Raw genomic sequence first — 24,251 nt, 5'->3', positions numbered from 1 at the left:
GCAGGAAAGATAAAATTTAAGCAACCAGCAGCAAAATAAAACCAACCTCGAGCTCTGAGCCAGCGCAGTGAAAACCAGGAAGTAAAAAAAAAGGCTGGGGAGGGAATGAGGGAGAGGGGAAAACTTTGCAAATCCCCGTGTCTCAGCTGATCGGCTGGGATGGAGCAGCTTGTTTTCAGGCAGGATAGATTTGAGCATTGTCTGGGTCCTAGTGCCCCTACCGCTTTTTTGTGCTCCATTCTATTGCTGCTGGTGGCTGCTTATCATTCAGGCTGCAAGGAGGAGCACTTTTACACAGCTAATGGCGAATCCCCTGCAATCCAAGTCCTCCTCACTTGCTCAAATCTATTCCGCCTCAAAACAAGGAGCGGAAGGAAAAGGCTGCAAACTGTTAAATGGAAAAAAACCCAGGCACAGGGCAAATACCTTAAGTATACCTTTAAAGCAATAATAATAATAATAATAATAATAATAATAATAATAATAATAATAATAATAATAAATTTTATTTATATCCCGCCCTCCCCAGCCGAAGCCGGGCTCAGGGCGGCTAACAACACTAAAATAGTGCAACATTATAAAAACATCATAAGAATTAATTAAAATCAGAATTGATGGCAACCATAAACTAAAGTATTGTAAGGATTGCCAAAGGAGGGAGTCAGGCTGTGCCCCAACCAAAGGCCTGGTGGAACAGCTCTGTCTTGCAGGCCCTGCGGAAAGATGCCAAGTCCTGCAGGGCCCTTGTCTCTTGTGACAGAGCGTTCCACCAGGTTGGAGCCGCAGCCGAAAAAGCCCTGGCTCTAGTTGAGGCCAGCCTAACCTCTCTGAGGCCTGGGACCTTCAAGATGTTTTTATTTGAGGACCGTAAGTTCCTCTGTGGGGCATACCAGGAGAGGCGGTCCCGTAGATACGAGGGTCCTAGGCCGTATAGGGCTTTGAAGGTTAAAACCAGCACCTTAAACCTGATCCTGTACTCCACCGGGAGCCAGTGCAGCTGGTATAGCACCGAATGAATGTGATCTCGCAGCGAGGACCCCGTAAGGAGTCTCGCTGCGGCATTCTGCACCCGCTGGAGTTTCTGGGTCAGTCTCAAGGGCAGCCCCACGTAGAGCGAGTTACAATAATCCAGTCTGGAGGTGACCGTCGCATGGATCACAGTGGCTAGGTCAGGGCGAGAGAAGTAAGGGGTCTTTCCCTCCCTCCTCCCCGTGGAAAAGCTCCTTGTCCCTTGAGTTCTTTTCCTTCCTTCCCTCCCCACTTAAAACGTGGTTACAAAGCACGGATCCACATGGATCCTCAGGATTTTTGCATTGGGCTACCCCAAACTCACTGTCAGATCACATGTCTGTGGCCACAGCATGAACCATAAAAATCATACATCCACTGTTTCATTTAGAATATTTTTTCCTCGTTTTCCTCCTCTAAAAACTACATGCGTGTTATGGTCAGATGCGTGTTATAGAGCGAAAAATACGGTAATTGCACAGACACCAGAATATCCTTCCATTGCCACTCATGCATCGGTTATTCCAAACGTTCATTACATTCCTGTCATCCACGTAAATCAAAGTTGGTTTTGTCAAATTAGAGCTTTATATAGAAATAACAGATTTTGATCACCTCAACACATCTTTCAAAATCTCAAGTACTCAGAGTATAATTCCGTCTTCCATCTGGGTGAATGAACCACCAGCCAACTTGTTTGCATTGAATATTTGTCCTATCCCAGGGGTTTTCAACCAGTGTGCCGTGGCAGCCTGGGATGCCTTAAATGACTCATCAGGGTGTTGCGGGCAACACTAGCCTCTGTCCCTCTTTCCTTTCCTTTCCTCCCTCTGATGCCCTCTTGCATCTGCCTCCCAAAGGCTGGCACAGCTGTTTATGACAGCAGCCCTGGCTATAAGCTCCACAGGCAAATGGTGCCTCTGGGAGGCACCCCTCTTTGGGGCAAGGAGGGGCAGCTCAGAGATGGCAGCGGTAGCTTCCCGGAGGACTCCCAAGGAGAGGAGAGGAGGCTGAGGGAACACTCCACAAAGGAGGGTGTTCAAAAAGGGGTGAGGGGCTGCTGACTCTGCATGCAAGGGGTGACATAGCTGGACTCCTGAGCCCCATAGGGGTTCCGCAGAAAGAATGGAGTTGGTTAAGGGAGCTGTGGACTCAAAAAGGTTGAAAACCTCTATCCTAGCCTATCTGTGTTCTGGACACTCACAGCCTCAGATGTGTTTGATGAAGAAAGCTAGATAAGGAGCTTTAACTGGGAGGTGTTACATCACACATGGAGCTACTGTATATTAAAATTATATTATATTACTAAAAATTGTAACTGCTGTTTCATTGCATATCACCTTGAGATGATTGTAAAAGGTGATTACAGGTGAACAAAGCGAAATGTATATAATGTTGTATTTTCTTGATATGAAAAATCTGAAGACGTTCCGCTGCCACAGTCCCCCCCCCCTGCATTTTTAATCTTTTAAAATGCTAACTTGGCTGTTCTGATTTCATACATATTTAAGCCATGGTAACTCAAGCTGCTGAAGATGCTGATTCACAAATATTTCTTTATATCTGTTTCTTGAAAACTGCATGGTGTAGTCAAAACTTTATATTATACTGAAGGATACCAATATTCATTTTGTTGTGCTTAATTTCATTTTTAAATTTTTGTTATACATGTGAGCGCGCACCCCCCGTATTTATCCATGTATAAGACAACCCCTGTTTTTTTGAACCCAAAATCAAGAAATGAATATTTTAAACATCAAACAGAACAACCTTGATATTTTATTAAATATTCAAGTCACTGGCGTAGCAACCCCCGCCAGTGTCTGGGGCAGCGAGGTGGTGTGGTGCACGGGCAGCAGCGGACCATGGCCCACTAGCACCCGAGGTCACCCAACACTCGGGTTGTTGAGCTCCCCCCCCCAAAAAAAAAAATTTCTATCGTGTAACAGCAAGCTATTATGCTGCTTTGGAACACACATTTGTAAAAAAAAAAAGTCTTACTAGCTTTCTAACGAAATGCCTGAAGTAACTGATATTATAGTTTGATGTTTTGTTTACTCTTTTATGTTCTGCTCCAAGAATTGGTATCCTAATTAGAACCCAATAGGGCATGTATTCACAAAATATGTTTTTAAAAATGTGGTTCCCATTGAGATCCCAATATGAAATTTTGCAGGTAGCTCCTAGAAATAATCAATAATCCATACATTTTTGACATTTTTAATCATACTAAATTTTTAAAATCACACTTTAAAATTTAAAATTTTGTAACTTAACTTTAAAAATTAAAGTAAATCAATCATATGACATATCCCATTAAAGCCCATGAAGTTCTGAAGAGATTGGTATTTTTAGTTTTGAAATATCTCAATTATGGGCTGAGCTTTTGACATTTGTGTGTAGTCAGGCAAAGCCAAAATTGTCATTCTTTTGAATTTTCAATCCCTTATAACAGGATGAAATGAAAATTTAAATTTTTAGATTTAAACTTAGTTTTGATAATTCAGCAAGTGTACAAAATATTAAGAAAATTGGATGATGTGGTAAAAAAAACCTGGATCACTTGATATGGAATGACCCAAGCATCTTATTTTCCTCCTACCCTTTGTTTGTTTGTTTGTTTTAAGAAATGAAGGGCCAACAGTTCTTAAGGTTCAGTTATATTTTTTGGAATGGCAAAAATATAATAATTGTAATGACTGGAATTTCTTCTGTTGCTATGAGATACGTTCTATCAATGTATGTCTGTAGGACCTACTTTTATATATATTTAGAATGGCTATATTTGTCTTAGGTGATAATTACATGAAAAATTCAGAGGACAGTTCCTTTGGTGTCTGTGGTGCTAGGGCATTGCTATTATTATTATTGGTCTATGAGAACTTATGCTGTCAGGTTGTCTACTGCTGGAGAAGAGTTTCATCTTCTGTATTTATTTTATTTAAAATATTTATTTGTGACTCTCGGATGAGCTAACAAAGAATCACATAAAAATATAGTAACATCCCACAAGTCACAGCATGAAGCTAAAACAGCAGCATAGAAGAACAAAACAAACTTGAAAGGCCTGGGCAAGTAAAAACATTGTAGTGTAATGCTGAAAAGAAAGTGAAGGCTGCACCTGGCAGAACTCTGGGAACTGTGTCACACATGTAGGGTGAAAAGGCTTGTCTTTGGTCCCCCTATGCTTTTCTTTTGGATGATGTGGAGGCATGGAGCCAGGAGTTGTTGTATCCTAAAAGTTGAGGTCTGAAGGTGTCTGATATAGCTCCACCTGACTGGAAGGTGCCTTGAGAATCTTATGTATGTTCTCTCCATTTTTTGGGAAAAGGACAAATACAAGAATTCTTAGGCAGGAAGAGGAAAATTGATGTTTTGTTTGACTGACACCACTGTCTATTCTATGAACAGTGTCTCACAACTGTTTTCGCCTTAAAAGGAACTGCCGCATGCTGCACTTGTTTGTTTGCTATTTTGAATTCAGGCATCGTATTAGTCGCCTGAATGATTAAGGGATACTGCAGTGGGAGTGTTTATTAGCATTCTAATACTTTACAATTACATTGCTAATACAATTAAAGCATTGTGGCTTTGAAGTTAATTGCTTGGACACTGATTGATGCGTGTATATGTCTCCTTCCAAAAATTGCTTCCACGCGTGAATGTAATGCACTGGGAATGATGTTGGGTCTAACCAGAAAATCTCAACCTTAATGGTTATATAAATGCTTATGTAAATATTTTATAGAATTACTCAACACACACAGAGAGAAAAGGAACTAGCTTCACAGTTGCCCAACAATCTCCCACTAGTTATGTCAGAAATTTTATTACCTTTACATGAACTAGTGTTTCAAATAAATATTTGCCATCATATATAGCGGGCCTCCCCAGGGTGCTTAAACTGGTAAGCAGAAGAGCTTATTTATTGCATTTATATCCCACCTTTTCTCCAAAAAGCACATGATTCACCCCTCCTCAATACCTACAACAACCCTGTGACGCAGGTTAAGAGGCTCTGATTGGCCCAAGGTCACCCAGTGAGCTTCATGACTGAGTGGGGATTTGAACTGATCTCCCAGGTCCTGGTCCGAATCTCTTACCCCAACACCACACTGGCTCCCTAGAGTACTTCGGCTATGGGGCAGCTTTATAAATTAAGTAGGTAAATAAGTAGGGGAAAGCAAAATGTTACTTAGAGAAGAATCTGAAATATTTCCCTTGAAGCATGAATTTGTTTTTTTATGGATTGTTTAATTTTATATTTTAATGTGTTGTAAACTGCTTTGAGATTTTTTCCTTAAAATACAGTGGTGCCTCGCAAGACGAAAAGAATCCGTTCTGTGATTCTCTTCGTCTTGCGGTTTTTTCGTCTTGCGAAGCAAGCCCATTGACGGATTAGCGCTATTAGTGGCTTTTAGCGGCTTATCTGCTGATCGGATCAGCTGATAAGCGGCTTAGCGGCTTAGAAAAAGGGGGGAAGGGGGGAAAAACCAGCAGGAACTCGCAAGACATTGTCGTCTTGCGAAGCAAGCCCATAGGAAATTTGTTTTGCGAAGCACCTCCAAAATGGAAAACTCTTTCGTCTAGTGAGTTTTCCGTCTTGCGAGGCATTTGTCTTGCGGGGCACCACTGTATAAAGCAGAATAGAAATGAAATGATAAATATAAAAAAAACTTTATTGCAAAAATAGACATTCCATTGTGGCAACCGCAACCAAGGTTTAAGATCCATTTGGCCTGAGTTTCTAACACTGCCAAGGAGCATTGCGATATCAGTAAATTTGACAGCCAGGTTAAGAGAGCTGGCATGAAGTTTAGCACCAACAAAAGGGAGGGCCTTTTTAGATGCCGAGAAAGCATTTGACAATGTCTCCTGGGACTTTATCTTTAAGGTTTTGGAATATATGGGTTGTGGAAACACTTTTATAAAAGGAGTTAAGATAATATATACTGATCAGCAAAATTGATAATAAATAATGTATTGACAGAGAATTGTAAAATAACTAAAGGAGCTAGATAATGTTGCCAGCTGTCACCTTTATTGTTTATAACAGTTTTATAACTTTTGGCGCAAAGAATAAGATGTAATCAATAAATTAAAGGTATAAGGGTGGGACAGAGACAATATAAATTAATTTTGCAGATGACGTGGTGGTATCTGTAAAGGAACCAATAGAGTCAATCGCAAAAGCACTGGAAGAGATAAAAAAAAAAGGAGAAACAGCAGGTCTTAAAATTAATAAAGATAAAACAAAATTTCTGGTAAAAAATATGAATGATGAGAGTAAAAATACATTACAAAGTTTATCAGCCTTAAAGATTGAAAAGAAGACTAAATATCTGGGTGTGTGGTTAATAGCATTGCTTAAGAATGTATGTAGTTTACAGAAGAATCCCCGCTTACGCGGGGTTGCTGTTCCCAACTGCCTCATGCACAAGTGCCTTCTGTTCCCGGCCTAGACCCCTTTCGGCACTGACCAGTGTTAAAAACCCAGATATATCATCAAATCGCCAAATGGCACCTTAAACCTAGGTTACGGTTGCCACAATGGATTGTCCAGGGTCTTCCCCCACCCCCAAGAGGTTTGTTGTTGCCATTCATTTCATTTCTGTACCACTTTATATTTAAAATTACAAATCCTAAAGCAGTTTGCAACATATTAAAACATCAAATAAAACAATCCAGAATAAAACAAATTCAAGCTTCAAGGAAAATATTTCAGATCTTTCTCTAAGTGACATTTGTTTTCCCCTGGCACCAACCTGGCACCCAGAGATCTCCACGTGGTTGCAGTTGGACCTGTGCCAGACACAAAATGTGTCCGGTTAATTTCTAGCACTGACACTGAAAATGGTGTGCGTGTTGATGTCAGAAAATGCATGTGAGGTGGTTTTTCTGATCACATAGCTGTGTTAAAAGTCTGTAGGAGGGTCAGGTTGTATTACAAACTAGTGTACTACAGAGTTGGAAACAGAATTAGGTTTGCTAGAGAATCATTTTTAAAGAAGGTGACAGTTGAAAACTGGACTAGTGCAAGTGCTGCTAATTAGACATGGAGGTGGGTGTAATCACAAAATAGTACAATTTCCTAACATTTGAATGACCAAATGTAATATCTGTAATCAAATGGGGATGATAACTGCATTAAAATGACCACCTCCCTCTCCCTCTTTTAGATATTTATTAATAAACGAGTAGTTGAGTTTTTTTGTTTTGTCTGCATAATACTTAACATTCATATGGATTGTAACTCCTATATTTTTATCAGTTAGTATTACCATCACTTGAGGTTTAAACATTTACAAAGTAATATGTGTGGTATAGTATTATTATTTTTACTTTTCTTGGAAAACGTAGGATTTTGAGCCTGTGAACTCCCCTTGAATAAGGGGATGACGCCATTAAAAAATTCTATTTGTTGCTGTCTCCATCTGCTTGCAGGGAACAACTGCACCCAAGCGTCTTGGATGATATAGAAGAACTCCATGAAACAGAATAAGCAAGTAAGATATTCCCCCCTAATGTAGAGGCAATGGAACTGAAAGATGTAGCATGGCATCTAACCAGACTTCCCTGGGAGAAAAGAATGGAAAGTCATATTTTAGATCAGATGCTGTGACCCATTTTTTTAAAAAATTTTTTTTGCTAGTGCTGTCCATGAAGCTGCTGCTCAGGATATAGCTAAAGCCAAAGTCAAGAATATTTTTTTTTAAGTGCCAGCAACCCATGGAACAAGGACTTTAGATTACTTTTTCATTGGCAGAATCTTCCCCTCTCCACAATCGTGGAGGCAGTTTCTAAATAGTTTGTGATGGTACATGGTAGTGAGCTATTCAATGAAAATTTTTAAAACTCCACTAATCAGGTTAAAGTCTCCTGCAAGAACCTAAGCAGGTCTTTGGATCCTACCCAAAGTAAACTCTGTTTCATGCTTCTACTTTAGATCTAGCAAAGAGGGAATATGAGTAAAACAAATACCTACTGTTATACTCTTAGACTTTCTTATAGTGATTGCTGGCCTTCCAGGGCACTGTATCATTGCAGTGTATAAATTTTACCACCCAAATCAATTTTGCTTTATATTAATTGTCTGCTTTTCACTTGATAAAAGGATTTTTGGGAGATGGACTCTAGGAAGAAAGTTTGCCTACTGATATATATGTTAATTTTGTTTAGCTGCTGTTGGACTTTAAGATGACATGCAAGCATAAGGATTATTTTATGCTAGAACTGTGCGTTTCTGCAGATTTAGAAACTTATAAAATGTCACTTAGGTAATATTACTCTTGAGTTTTAGGTTTACTGTTACTTATTTATGCTTGAACTTACAAACAAGTACTGTGCCTGCCCAGTGAAATGCAGTGTTTCTAAATATTAATTTGTAGCATATACTCTTTATAATGTAATTTAAATAATACAGTGGTGCCCCGCAAGACGAATGCCTCGCAAGACGGAAAACCCGCTCGACGAAAGGGTTTTCCGTTTTGGAGGTGCTTCGCAAAACAAATCTCCTATGGGCTTGCTTCGCAAGACGACAATGTCTTGCGAGTTCCTGCTGGGTTTTTTTTCCTTCCTCCCCCTTTTTCTAAGCCGCTAAGCCGCTTATCAGCTGATCCGATCAGCAGATAAGCCGTTAATAGCGCTAATCCGTCAATGGGCTTGCTTCGCAAGACGAAAAAACCGCTAGACGAAGAGAATCACAGAACGGATTCTTTTCGTCTTGTGAGGCACCACTGTATGGGGAAAAATAGAATACTATATATGCTGTACATTTCTTGCTGATCTACTTATTTAATATTTAATGAAATTGTGTCACTTTTTATGGGTCATTGGTCATTTTGATTGACTTACACAGCCCTTGGATAACCTAATTTAATTCCTGTTGAAGAGAGAGTGAGGAAGGGGCTTGGATCTACTACAACTTTAAGCTGCAGCGAGGTGGGGAATAGGAAACCTATTACGGGCATTTTCTCAATAACTTTGTGTCTGCATTCTAATATAGTAAAATATTGTTCAACCATTGAATGCTGCTAGTTGTAGAGAGAATTGTAGACATGTGATTTGGGCCAGTTCCTCCTGCCCCTTCTCAGTTTCTGAGCTGACTTGCTAGAGCATGAGGTGCAATAAAAAGATTCTTTAAAGTTTTTTTGGGCAATCCTTTGTTACCATGTAAACTAATCTCGGCAGAGCATAGCAGATGTAAAAAAGTAAAGGTAAAGGGACCTGACCATTAGGTCCAGTCGTGACCGACTCTGGGGTTGCGGCACTCATCTCGCTTTATTGGCCGAGGGAGCCGGCGTACAGCTTCTGGGTCATGTGGCCAGCATAACTAAGCCACTTCTGGCGAACCAGAGCAGCGCACGGAAATGCCATTTACCTTCCCGCCGGAGCGGTACCTATTAATCTACTTGCACTTTGACGTGCTTTCGAACTGCTAGGTTGGCAAATGTACCTAAGTACTAAAATTCCCAATGAAAGTATATAGGAAAAGTGAATTACTTTGAAATATTGTCATATTTGTTAATGATGAATATATTATGCTTGAACAGGGTTTTCCTCAGAGTATTGTCTCCACATTCTGACTTATTGTGCCATCAGTTGGCAGATGGTGGGGGTGAGACTACCTACCTAAGTTGAGCCACTACCCTGCAAAAACTGCAGCCCTGGGTGTAGATTGGCCTCTCATTCCAACTCAGATCTGCTTTGGGTGCATTGTTTGTCAGTAGGGGCTTGTTCTGAAAGATGAGTTCTCTAGCTTTCTACTCCCAGGGCATACCAGAGGGCTGAAAATTACTGAAGCCATCAGTCACAGAATGGCAGTACAGGATTAGGGCCAGCAATATAATGGTAGCAGATAGAAGTGACTATTGGCACAATCAGCAAGACAGTTACTGTCGTTGGTAGGGCCTTCTCTGTGGTGATCCCCTGGCTGTTGAACTCCTTCCATTGGAGGTTTCATTGTGTCTCTTTGCAAGTGTCAAAGACATTTGGGTGAGAGGCGTCACTGAGACTTCTATTTTATCTTCACTGCAGATTGGTTATGTCTTATTTTAATGACTGAATATTGTGGTTTGAGTTGGATGTAAGTTAATGCTTATGAAATTGTCTTGATATTAAACACACACACACACACACACACACGCTCACGCACACACCTCACATATTCAAATGGGTAGACAGACACACATTCAAACAGCCTCACTGCTCTTCTGTTGATAAGTAGATGGGTGAGGTAGAGTTCCACCTGAAAGTTGGCTGCAGCCACTGATGGTACCTGAACTATAGTTCCAGAAATGCTTATCTGAGGCATCTCTTAGAGACTAATTTCCACTAAAGGGGAAACACTAAAAATGATGGGCTTTGCAGGCTGGAATGTGTGTGTATAGAGATCCATACTCTAATGTTCAGGGTGGAACTCACTTTGTCTTTGGGAAAAGAAGGTGCTTGTAGGAGCATCAGGTCTCTTGAGTTTGTTTCCTTGTGTTGGTGAGAGGAATGTGGGATTTGGACTGGCCAAGATTTATGAGTTGCCTGGGAATATAGGAAAGACTATGTCATATCAGCTAGGACTGCCAGTTTTGGTTGAGTAAGTAGGCCAAATTTAGTTTTTCATCACTGAATCAGCTTAAGATGGTAGCAACTAGGAGCATGTATTTTACTACAGTTGTCCCTCACTTCTGGAATGCTAAGGAAGTCTTAATCTCAGCCAAGTTTTCACAAAGGTTGCAAAGCTTAAATTTCACCTGGCATTTAATTCAGTAGTATGGTGTGTTCAGTTAATTGTTAGTTGAAGTGGTGTGGGAGGGGAGTAGTTCGTATACTTGCATCCTATCAGTCTCTCGGGCTAGGCAGTATTTGTATGCTGGGTCCTGATTGTATTCATTTATAGTTGTTTCCCCCACAAACATCTAATGAGGAAAGAGAGAAACTAGTGTAATTCTTACTCATTCTGCTCCATGGAGGAAATAAGCCATAGCTGTCAACGTTTCCCTTTTTTAAAGGGGAATTCCCTTATTCTGAATAGGATTCCTTGCAAGAAAAGGGAAAAGTTGACAGCTATGAAGTAAGCTGTTGCTTCTCCCCTTATTTTGTGCTGGAAGCAGCAATGAGGATGGCTGGCAACTTGTGAGAACAAATTGCCACAAATGGCTGGCAATTTGTGGGAACAAATTTACCTGTTCTTCAAGAGAGAATGGGAAGGAAAGAAGACATGGTTTCTGTCCCTTGAGTTCATAGAATCATATAATGGTAGAGTTGGAAGGGATCCTGAGGGTCATCTAGTCCAGCCCCCTGCAATGCAGGAATCTCAGCTAAAGCATCCAGGACAGATGGCTATCCAACCTCTGCTTAGAAACCTCCAAGGAAGGAGAGTCAACAGCTTCCTGACAGAGACTGTTCCACTGTCGAACAGCTCTTACTGTCAGAAAGTTTTTCCATATGTTTAGTCGGAATCTCCTTTCTTGTAACTTGAAGCCATTGGTTTGAGTCCTACTCTCCAGAGCAGGAAAAAACAAGCTTGTTCCGTCTTCCATGTGACAGCCCTTAAGATACTCATTGGGCTTCTGCAGATTTTGCCAGCAATGCCTCACCACTGCTGTTGCTCCCTCTTATTCAAAACTTAACAGGAAAGGAGGGAGGCAAACCCTCTTACACACCCACCACCCAGAAGTAAAGAAGGGGCGTATTTTCTCTCTTCCAACTGTATATTTGTCAGAAGGAACAGCAGTAATCTGTTGCTTGTACCTTCTGCGAAAGCCCACTTCAAGGCCACAAACAGGGCATGAAGGCAGCAAGCCTCCCCTGATGTGTGCCATTAGTTGGCTTGTGCCTCGGAATCTATAGGCTCCATTTTTTGCAAATAGCTATTGATAGAAATAAGAACACCATGCATTGTTTAATTGGATTAAGCTGCCAGCCTGACATGTGTTACAGAGACCTGGCTGGATGTAACTGAATTGACAAATGACTGCTTACACCTAAGATCTACCTACACCTACCTAAGCTTAAGATCTAGTGTTGAATGACAATACGCTTCTGAATACAAGTTGTTGGGAATCCTGAGTGGGAAGAATACTATGGCACACTGATTTTGCCCATAGGCATCTGGTGGTCACTGGGTGAACAGAGTATGGGACTTAAATAGTTATTTGACCTAATATAGTAGGCTTTCCCTCTTATAGGTGGTTTTGGCCCCAATGGGACCCTCATGCAACAAACGCCTAGGTTTTGAAGATAATGGAACAGTTGCAGCTGCAGGGACAGTCAGGTTTTGAACGGAAATGTATGTGCTTCGTACTTGTATCCAGTGTACTACTAGCCTGTGACCTCGTTGAGCTTGTAGATGTGATTTTTTACACTAACTGCTGTGCTTCAGATGTATTATGATTAGTGCTGTTTTGTGTGATTTTCACGATTTGTTCCACACACTCCATTTCTTATTTGCCTTGTCAGTTTTACCTCCAGATTTCAATATTGCATTAGGATATTCACTCTTGCCTTTCTCCACTGCTTTTCCAGGACCCCAACCAGGAATTGGTCCCAACATGGACCTGTTCAGGACTCGGTTCACACCTGGTTACAGGACTGAATAAACTTTGTTCATCCTGTTGAATGACTTTTACTGGGAGAAGGACAGTAAAGGGAGTATGAACCTATTGCTTCTACAATAACTTTCAGCAACTTTTGAAGCTATCAGCCATGGTATCTATACCACAGAGTTGTATTGGATGGTTGTCCCTCGGTTCCCTGAGTGTTAACTGTTACAGGGTCAGACCTGTCTCGAATGCTGTATAACATCTATATGAAGCCTTTGAGAGCAATTACTGGGAGATTTGGAGCTCTGTTTCTCTGTTACAGTTTAGTCAGTGGGGGGGGGGGCTGTGCAAGTTCTGGGCCAGTGTCTGGATACAGTGGTGGGCTGGAGGAAGGAGGCCTTGTTGGTCTTGGATCCAGGAAGTGGGTAATTTGCCTGTACTGGATCCTGTTACAGTTCCTTTGAAGGAGCAGGCATGTAGTTTGAGGGTACTCCTTGATCCAATGCTGCTACTGGAGGCTGGAGTAGCCAGGAGTGCCTTTTACCAGCTTTGGCTGATGCACCAGCTATAAACTTTCCTGGACAGGGATAGCCATGCCACTGAGATCATGGTGAGCCACAGAGACCCATGTGGTGGTAACATATAGACTGGATTACTGTAATGTACTGCATCTGGGGCTGTCCTTAAGGTTGTGTTGGAAGCTGATGCTGGTACTGATGCATAAGGCCAGAGCTGGATTCCTGAATGAAACTATGTACTGCAAGCGTATTATACCACTTCTGAAAAGAACTGCCTGTCAATTTGCTACTGGGCCAGGATTCTCATTAGTGAAACAAGTAGGTACATCACCTCCCCAATAGCATATTTAACTAATCTTGAAATAGCAAAACATGGAAGAGCTTTCACTCTGCCTCGTTGCCAGGCTCTCCCTTCAGCCATCCAGGAGGGCTGTTTTAGGAAGACACCTTATGAGGAGACAAAATGCCCCTACAGCTCTGGGCACATAGAAACAATTGAACATGTTTTTCTGCACTGCCAGTATTACACAAACATACGTGCTAGGTTTATCTTGCCAATAATACACAAATTTCCAGGACACACAGGGCAATTCTATATCTCTTTACTGCTCCAAGATATAAATCCTGATATAACATATTCAGTTGCCAGATATAGTGCTGCTATGATTGACATACGTCATAGGAGGTCTAAAATTGAAGGTTTGCTTTACATGTTTTACGTGTTTTTATCTTATGTCGGTCTACTGTAATTGAGAGAATGAGTAGTCTACTTCTGCAGTTGCCTTATTGCCTATCTAGAATGTTTTCTTTATGTATGGAGGTGCTCTTACCTTATGCTGGTCTAAGACCACAATAAAATTTTGGATTGGGCCAGGATTTATGACATGTTGATGACTTACAAAACCCTAAACCGCTTGGTTCTATGCTATCTGAGAGAATGCTTCCTCCCATATAGATCTGCAGGTGAGGCCCTTCTAGTTATCCTATCATCCCAGACCACTGGTCATTCTGACTAGAGCTGCTGAGAGCCGAGAGTCCAAAACATCTAGAGCAGGGGTTCTCGAACTTTCTATCCCCAGAACCCACTTGAGGCAGCTGAAAATTACTGAGGCTCACCAGTCAGAAATGGTGGTGCAGGAAGGAGCAGAGCCAGTCACAAAATTGTGGCAGATGTAAACACAGTTACTGACAGCACATTCTACTGTTATCTAATCCATATTTGGAAATTGCTCATCTTTTCTTGACCTAAGTACGGACATCTGCCCTTTTTGGTGCATTTCGGCATCTCTTTAGCGTTGCTGTTGGAACGGCACTAGTAACCTCGCGTTGGATTGTGGCAGCTCTGCGATTGGGTGATGGAAAATTGTCTGTCCCCAAAAGGTGCGAGTTCCTGCACCTCTTTTTGTAGAAAAAAAACCACTGCCTGGAGGTATGGTGATTCAGCCTCCCCATTTTAGGCAGGAGGTTCTAAGTGAAGAAGTGGTTTCTTTCATCACTTCTTCCTGATTCATTTCTTTCCTCTCTTATCCTATTAATTTCTATTCCCAGTTTATTATTTAATAGTAACCTTTTTTCTCACTTTTCAACACCTCTCGCCCTTTCTTCTTCACTTCAACACCCCCCCCCTTCTGTTTCCTGGCCACTTTTACTCAGCATGCAGAGAGTTGCTAGTGCTTTCATTGATCCAACCAAAAGGCGCTGGCAAGGCTGGGGAGCACAACAGGCAAATGGGTGACAGGAGAGGCAGATTGCAGCCCTGAGACCCACTGTTTGAGCATCACGACAGAGGCCACCAGAATCTCCATCCCTCAGCAGGGAAGCTGGGTCTCTACTCCGCCTAGCAAGAGGAGTAGTGTGTGCCTTAAACCTGCATAACAAAAGCAAGAGTAAAACCACCTGAATCTTATCATTTGCTGAATGGAGTGCAGTCCTTTACTCTGCAATGCCAGCTGAGAGGTGGCCGGGGCTTATGCCTTGCAGATCGGCAGGAGGAAACGGCCATTTACTTTGCAGTAAAACAGGGGTTGGCAAGGTTTATCTTGCCTGGGCCGGATCGGTCCCGCGGAGATCCCTCTGTGGGCCAGATTGCGTGCAGACGTGATTTCCAGCGCCACGGAAGCGAGTCCCCATGCTGCGTGGGCAACTCGGTTCAGGGGCAGCTCGTGGGCTGGTCAAATTACCTCTGGGGGCTGCTTCTGGCCCATGGGCCTTAGCTTGGTGACCCCTGCAGTAAAGGCTTTACTTTGCAGTAAAGTGCTGCTGCCTGCCTAGTGGGGAGGGTCTGCAAGGCCAGCTGGGCAGTACACTCTTGTGAAAAAAATATGAAACCTTTATCGCAGTCTGGAGTTCCTACTGGTAAGGGACAAAGTATCAATATTTTGCCTATCCCTACTGCTCTGGAAATCTTGGTCCAAACAGCTGTCCGGCTGGGGCAATGGGAAAATTTGATTCTCAATTCCAAAGTCTGCGTGGACTATTTCAAAATCAATTAAATATATGGTGGAGCATATTTAGCACATGGATTTTGAAATAACTCTTTGTAGTTGCAGATCTATTTGGATGTGCTGAGGTTTTTCACTGTAAAGAAGCAGATTATAATATAACATAAATAGAAGTAATTAGAGATTTTTATCAGTTGCTTCGGAATGTTGTCATTAGAGAAATATATTATGTGAAAAGAGTTGTAAAACAGATAATATGTAGGCCTCATTGCAGGAAATGTAAACAATTCTTTTAAATAATTAAGGAGCGCAATTGTTCCTGTAGTTGTCTTATGTTATAGGTAGGATTTTGAATTTTGATGCTGAAACTTTGTAAAACTGACACGAATTGTTTATTTCCTACTGTATTCCATTGCTGCTGTTGTGCTGATCACAAACCTTGAAAGTGTGGGGGAGAGGACTGTTATTATGTTGACTATTTTATTACTAGGCTGTCTGTCAGTATGCTTTTTATTATGTTTTGTCAGGTATATTTATTATGTTTTGAGAGGTATATATCCCTTAGAACATCCCAATTTCTTGCCAAGGCTTTACAAATTTGTGCAATAAAACAAAGGGGGAATGGGAAATGATTTACCTACTAAAAGTCAGGGAGTAGAAATGTAAACCACTATTAGTAGCAGTATTCTTATTACTATTTTTATGTGTGTAATGGCTATTCTCTAAACACAATAAACCGAACTATGTTATGTTGTTGGTGTTCTGTAATATGTTTTTAATGTTGTACATCGCCTTGGGATCTTTCAATAAAGGGCGGTATATACATTGAATTAATAATAATAATTTTAAGTCAGGTTTTTAAAAGGATTCAATAATTTCACATTCTGTCTTTTAAAAAGTTGATTCTTGTCTGGTCTAGCTTGAATTCATTCTGCTTAAGCAATATTGTTCTAAAGCTGCTGGAAACATTGTGAGCGGCTGGTGTAGAATTCCACTGGAACATTACATATTCCATCTACATCTATTATTAAATAACCACACTAATGATGGCTGTGGAAGCTGTCCCTCACATCACACACAAGTATTGTACGGCAGATAACAAAAATAGGGGCTATTGCTATGCACCATTTGCTTTTCCTCTGCCGCTGGTTGTTTCATGCAAGGTTGTTCATAAATCAGTCCATATTTCACACAACCCACATACCTTGATAAAAGCCTGTCAAATATATATGCATTGGTGGCCTGTCTTTCCCCACTTCCAGAACTTAAATAGTCATTATGTTGTATGAAGCCTTTGAGGAAGTAGGCAAATAGAAACCACTCTTCATGGTGCCTGAAGTGTAGGTGAGTTCAAGAATAACCTGAGACTGAGATTAAGCTCAAAAAGTTTTATTTAAACACCAGGAACAGGAATGACAAACGGGGGCACACAACCTAGTATATATACCTTAACCCAGCCTAGGCAACACAACCCCACATAGGTCATCTTGTTCTGTAACTAGCGAATCACAACACTGGTCCTTTCGCAGCAGGGGATTGGCTGCCTGTCAGCTACCAATAATCTCCTTGGAGAGTTTTAGAATCCTTCCTGTCTTTTGTTAGGCAGCTGAAGCTCCAGGAGGCATTAAGGCCTAGACCTGCAATGGTATAGACACAGCATGGATTTGGCTTACAAAGCATGAATACCAGACCCTCCAAATGCCTCTATTTTCCAGGAACGTTTCTGATTTAGAGAAGACGTCCCAGTTTCTGATTTGATCCCAGAATGTCCCGCTTTTCCTTAGGACGTCCCTATTTTCATCGCAGAAATGTTGGAGGGTATGGTATGCTACCCCTGAGGCAAGAAGAGAAGTAAATATACAACCTTTAGAAGGCATCTGAAGGCAGCCCTATATGGGGAAGTTTTTAAATGTTTAATGTTTTATTATGTTTTTATATGTGTTGAAAGCTGCCCAGAGTGGCTGGGGCAACCGAGTCAGGTAGTCAGGATATATATTAAAAAAATTGTCGTCATTGATGCCTATGACCTGCAGGAACACCTGCCAGCAGCTATGGAATGCCTGAAAGGGCTCAATGCAACCTCCTAGTTTAATGCCCTGTTCTTGGTAGCAGGGTCTGTTCACAAGCTATCCATATTTGAGTGTTCATTATTATATCTATGTATGTTCCCCTAATAAATATTATTATAAATAGAAGAATTAATCTGACTCGTTAGTTATTTGTTCTGTATTTTATGTTTTTATAGTTTTATGCTGTTTTAATCATTTTAGTATACACTGCCTTGATTTTGTTATGAGTTGACAATTCATGAATATTTTTATAAATAAAATAGTAAAATAAAAATACTGCTAGATTTTGTAAAAAGTCTGTTTCCGGATTTTGCTGAATCTTGATATTTTCATGAGTCAGTTTTCTACTTTCTGGGTACCGGGCAAGCAAATATATTTTTGTTTTGTGTTTGTTGTGGTGGTGGTGGTGGTTGTGTTATTTCTTGTTTTGTCTGAGGAAGAAAAGGGTTATATATGCCAAGAGATTGCTTTTGTCTTTGTCAGTGCCAGCCACCACACTTTCTCAGCTCCTGGATCAAGTACAGCAAAATTAATACAGCGCTGTCATCTGCAAGATGTGACAAAGTTGTAGAGGTTTTCTGCTCTGGCAAGAGTGTTGAGAAATCACACCTCGTACCTCATGCAGATGATTTACAGTTATACTGTGGCTATACCTTATGGCATTAAATTATAGCTGCCAATTAACAATAAATATGACTTCGCTTTTCAGCAGGTGATACTTCCTTGAAAGCAGTCATTCTTAGTTTGAAATTTCTCTTTCAACCTGCCTTGCTCATTTTAGAGCAATCTTAAATGAGCGTTAACATGAATATTTTGTCCTTTGTCTATGCTATTAACCCATGAGCCAACTATTTGACATATATGCAAGCTGAGAGGAAAAGAAATTTACAACAATTACCGTATTTTTCGTCCCATAGGACGCCCCGTCCCATAGGACGCACCTAGTTTTTTTGGGGGGGGAAATAAAGGAAAAAAATTTCCCCTTTATTCCCCCCCCCAAAAAAAACCAGGTCGGGGAACAGCGGGATGGCGACGCTGCGCCTCCCCGCTGTCCCCTGAGCTTGTGGGGCTGGCCAATGTCTGCCCGGCACGAGGGGCGCTCTGCTTCAGGGTGCTCCACGCGCTGGGCGGCAGGCTGCTATCCGCAGCCTAGGGAGCCCTGCGGGAACTCCCGCGGGCTCCCCAGGCTTGCTGATAGCTTCCTGAAGCCTGGAGAGCGAGAGGGGACGGTACGCACCGACCCCTCTCGCTCTCCAAGCTTCAGCGAAAGCCTGTATTCGCCCCATAGGACGCACACAGATTTCCCCTTCATTTTTGGAGGGGAAAAAGTGCGTCCTATAGGGCGAAAAATACGGTAACTTTTCTTTTTCTTAAAAAAAAGTTGTTTATTTTTCATGGTACAGAAGGTACATTTTGAGAAAACACGTGTTACAACAGTAGGCAACAATCAACTTGTCCTGATAAAATTAGACTTTTGTCACACTGTGTAATAAATTAGTCTAAAATATCACACCACATTTTCCCATGAGTGTTGGGTGGATTCCTGCCACAGTCTGAACAATTGATGTATTTAATAAACATTTGCCATGTGGATTGTGTTTGTTCTTTGCTGCTCTGACCTGACATGTTAATTTCTCAGCCAATGCTATTGACCATACTCTGGTGTACCTAGAATAGATGTTAACACCAGTTTTCCAATATCTTGCTATCTCCATATGGGCAGCTTTCAATAGAAAGACTAAGTGGTCATTGTTAGGTTAATCTTGAATGGGTTGGGTCAGTGCTTTTTTTTCTGGGGTCCCGCAGGGATATGCATACCCCTAAACATTTTGTGAATCTTTGTACTTTTGTCCATTTATTGTATTTATTTTTCCTGAGTTGAACTATAAAATGGTGATTTTCTTGAGTCAAAATGAGAGTACCCCTAAACATTTTTGTAGGAAAAAAGCACTTGGTGGGATCATAAGCCCAAGTAGTGTTAGTGCATACATGTCAATAGTTTTGTTATATATCAACCTTATTTCTTTGACGTCAGCACTCCAGAAGGGTTTGATGATGTTACAAAACCACCACATATGGAAATATGTACCTTTGACTGTGCATCCCCTCCAATACCTTAGATATCTGGGATAGCATCACTGGTTTATAGTGCCATTTATGCAAAAGTGTTCATAAGGATTCCCTGATTTTTGCAGAAACCGATTTCAGCAGGCTCCTGACCACAAAGACATCCATTTTTCATTTCGTATTTTGACTTCTAGGTCCATCTCCCACGTCATTTTTGTGTACAAAAGATTGCCATATTCTAGGTTTATTAAAGCTTTATAAATTGAGGAAGCTATGCCCTCAGAGAAAGAAGAGAGGAGCGAGGTTAACAAAGATGTGTTCTGTTGCTGTTAGGTTCCTGTTTGCCTAAGTGGAAATATCTGGATTTAACAGGAATCTTAACAGCTGATTGAAATGGTACCATGACCATTTAAGGTTTGGCATGTCAACTATGAATTGTTCTTTTCATAGAGGAATACCATTTGCAAAAAAAGGTATTTTAGCGTATAAAAGTCTGCCATCTGTTCCCAGCCATTCAATCTAAGCATTGTCCTGCTTTTTTAAAAGATAGTTGGAAGTGAAGAGTAATAAGGGGAGATATCAGAGAAGCCAATTTTTTAATTTCTGTTTTCCAAACATTCAGTGTGGTGTGGAGGAAAGGGTTTTCAATGGTATGCGTTTCAGTGAGTAAAGAGGGTAGAAATGGACATGCTCTGTATACTGGATCTGAAATTTCTATACAGTGGTACCTCTGGATGCGAATGGGATCCGTTCCGGAGCCCCATTCGTATCCAGAAGCGAACGCAACCCACATGTGCGCGGGTTGCGATTTGCCGCTTCTGCGCATGCACGTGACGTTATTTGACCGTCTATGCATGCGCAAGCGACGAAACCCAGAAGTAATGCGCTCCGTTACTTCCGGGTCGCCGCAGCGCGCAACCCGAACATACTTATCCCGAAGCTACTTCAACCCGAGGTATGACTGTATCTAGCCATGGTTTACCCTTTTGTCTGTGGATCAGTGACATCAAATGCTTTAATTGGAAGGTACTGTAATAAGTTTGGAGGTGTGGGATTCTGAACCCGCCACTTTAAACATGGATACATATAATTCAGGAGCCTGGTTGCATTTTTTGTCCTTTGTGTATGAACTTTTTTACTGAGCCCTGCCATATTTTAAATTGTTTGGGTGTAATCCTACTTGGCAGCACTTGAAAAAGAAACACTGCCCTGGAATCTTTGGATAAAGGGCAGTATATAAATTGAACAGATAACTTGAACAGCAACAACAATCATCATCATCATCAGATAACTACCTTTACAGCAGCTATGAGTCCTGACCATGATAAATGTAGGTCTTTCCAAGATCTAAGTTCTTGTCATAGCTGTAAAAGAAATGGTGTGAAGTTTGTTTTTTAAAGTTGACAGATTTTTAGTTATCTGCAGTTCCATATATTTTATTACCTTGCTGCAGATTTAAAAACCTGTCTGTTTTTGCATGATTAAATGGTCAAAGGGAGAAATACCCATATACATTATTTTTTATTTGGATTCATTGATTTTTGTCACTTTACCATAATTGCTTAGTTCTTTCATTAATACAGGTATTGCAGCTTTTGGATTAGATAGCATAATTGCTCTATCATTTGCAAAAAGGCTTATTTTATGCATTTCCTTTTTTTTACTTGCAACAATTACCTTTAATCACTAAAAGCAAACTCCTTAGTGGAGGACTGAAAGGTAAGCAATAGAAAAATCAGTGTGGATCTAGGAATTACTGTTAGCTTAACTTGTGTTCATGGTAAATTGGTGAAAAGTGCTATCCAAAGCTAAATATATATAAATAGCACCTTTCTGAGGAGAAACCAGCATAGCTTTTACAAATGGAAGATTAGCCATTTTCCTAGCTTTTAGAATTCTTCAACTGCATTGGCATATAGATAGAGAAGAGTGGTAAATATTATACACTTGGACTCCAGAAAAGAGTAGAAATAAATAGACCATTTTCACATGTAAGAATGTGGTATCAGGCTCTGTATTGAGACTGGTGCCACCTAATATTCATGAGTAAGTGGGGGTCATGCTGGACAGTGAGATAGTCAACTTTGAAGATGCTGCCAAATAATTCAGGTTGGAAAGCAGATAGAAAATAGAATCTCCAGCCTGTTCTAATAGTCATGAGAATAGCATGTTAGATTCATTGTGTATATAATGTAAAGCAAATCACATAGATGATAAAAGCCCCAGGACATCTAAATAGGGTGTGATTATTCAGGATAGAGATCACTGGAAATGGTCACCTGTGGCACTGATGAATGCAAATTTTGTTGAGGACAGATTGAGAATAAAATAGCAGATAACATAATGATCTTATACTAGTGTATGGAATACTGTGAATAGCTATGGTTGCCCATTGGGGGGAGGATGTGAATGGGTAGAGAAGTTGTATTCCTCCTTTGGGGTCTTTCTCAGTGGGGTTCAGGGATGGTAAGAGTACTTCTTCACACCACACATGTTACTAGGGAATTCACTGTAATTACACAATGACTGAGGTGAGGAATGGGTTCTAACCAGTGGGCCGCATCCTGAGCTCCCTGTTGTCCATGGACCACTTGGACAGATACGTGACTCACCTGTCAATCATCTGATGTCAACATGACATCAGGTGACTCAACTACAAACGGAAGAATCTGAAGCACATTTTTACATGCACTCCTGGTTATTTCCCCCCCTTTTGCTTCCCAGCTTGAACTCAAATTGCAAAGTAACATCCCTGCTTAAAGTGGGGCTTCGGCACGGCTGACCAGTGCCGGCTGCAAGCTCTGCTTTGGAAAGGGATTGCATGCAGGAACTCTTGAATGTAGCCAATCCCAATGGATTTTGCAGCTACTGCCAGTCAAGTGATCAGCACCATGGCAAACCTTGCTTTTAGCAGGAAAAGTTGTTGAATGCAAAGTTCTGCTTGCCAAGGAAAATTGGGAGTGCACTTTAAGGCTCTTGATCATTCTTTTGCAGCCACAACTTTAACTATCCACGCCTGTCATTACATATGATAGCAGGTGGGTGTGGCATGGGGAAAACAGCAGTTGTGGGCTACATTAGGGCCCCTGCCTGGTCTAATTAGACTTTGGGGGGGGGGACAAGTGCTTTTTCATTCTTGCAGTGTAGAATTAACTATCACAAGATGTAAGGATAGCCACTAAGTGCTTTCAGAAATAGGTCTGTTAGCCATGATAGCTAAACACAGCCTTCATTTTCAGAAGCAGTGCATCTCAGTGCCAAATGCTAGGTACAAATGGAATATGACCTTTATTGTAATGTTCTGCTTCTGAGTTTCCACCCTGTCCACCCTTAGAAAGAAGATGCTGAAATAGATAAACTATTGTTCAGTTTAACCTCCTGCGCATGAGTGTACACATTTGTCTAACTTGATTTTGTCTAAACCTGACTACAGTATTGGGCCAATGCTAAGTGGGTTTGTATAGAATTTAAAGCTATTTATATGCCATTAATAGTCCAGGAATGCCGTTGTCATACTATACTGAGGTACTGTGTTGTAGTAGTGTCTGAGTTTCCATAAAATGAACAGTGGGTACAACATAGATGTTATATGCATTAATAAGAATAAGAATAATATTTAGGAAACAATTAGCTGAAACCTGTTTAATGCAAAAAGCTTTGACCTAATCACTTACTAAAGTTTCTCAAGGAACCTTGGTAGCTAGTAGGTAAGAGGATCACATGATTTCAAAACAAATGGATAGAAGAGAAGGAAGCAAAGGACTGGTTAGGCATTTGTAACTGTCTGGTCCAAAATTGGGTGCTTTATAATTTGCTCATGAATTATTTGTAGATTAGGAAAACTAAACCAGCAAAGCTCACTGATAACAACAAACTTCATGGATAGTTAGACTATAGACCTGAGTTAGGGAATATGGTGCCATTCAGATGCTACTGAACTACAACTCCCAACACCCCTTTACTGTTGGCCATGCTGACTGGGGATGAATGGAGCTGAATTCCAACCTCATATAGAGAGCCACAAATTCCCTGCCTAGAATAATGCCTACAAACTGGGTGAGTGCATAAGAGAATAGCAGGTATAAAGCAATGCATACTGTGGGGGAAATAATTTTCCCTCTCCCTCCCCCTCTGCATAAACACACACCCTCTAACATTTCTCAAATGAAAATAGGGATGTCCTATTCAATGACGGTGATGATGATAATAATAATTATATTTTTTTAATATGTATCCGGACTACCTGACTGGTTGCCTCAGCCACTCTGGGCAGCTTTCAACACATATAAAAACATAATAAAACATTAAACATTTAAAAACTTCAGATGCCTTCTAAAGGTTGTATATTTACTTCTCTTCTTGGCTCAGGGGTCACATCCGATACTCTCCAACATTTCTCTGAAGAGGGATGTAGGGATGTCCTAAGGGAAAACGGGCCATTCTGGGATCAAATCAGAAAATGGGATGACTTCTGTAATTCCGGAACTGAGCGGTAAACGTGTGTTTTTGTGTGTGTGTGTACACACACACACACACACACAGACAGACAGAGGTGGTGATGCTTCTAACTTGACATGAAATAACCAGGAGAAAGACTTTTGGGCAGAAATG

The 24,251-nt window shown here is 41.0% G+C and overlaps 1 protein-coding gene across 15 annotated transcripts in view; it reads left to right on the top strand.

Moving 5' to 3' along the window:
• The window catches only part of TCF12 (transcription factor 12), a 143,758-nt gene that overhangs the window by 22,674 nt on the left and 96,833 nt on the right, over positions 1 to 24,251 (top strand). For 2 of the 15 annotated variants that reach the window (XM_082198454.1, XM_082198453.1), the window contains exon 3: positions 7,453 to 7,514. The exons of the other annotated variants lie outside the window; for them this stretch is intronic. The gene's annotated coding sequence lies outside the window, so the exon portion shown is untranslated. The remainder of the gene's footprint in view (positions 1 to 7,452; positions 7,515 to 24,251) is intronic. 15 annotated transcript variants of the gene reach the window in all.

The sequence above is a fragment of the Podarcis vaucheri genome (genome assembly GCF_965113315.1).
Source record: "Podarcis vaucheri genome assembly, chromosome: 14".
In the NCBI taxonomy this organism is placed as follows: Eukaryota; Metazoa; Chordata; class Lepidosauria; order Squamata; family Lacertidae; genus Podarcis; species Podarcis vaucheri.
The sequence above is the reverse complement of the archived record's forward strand: the minus strand, read 5'-3'. Positions and strand labels throughout refer to the sequence as shown.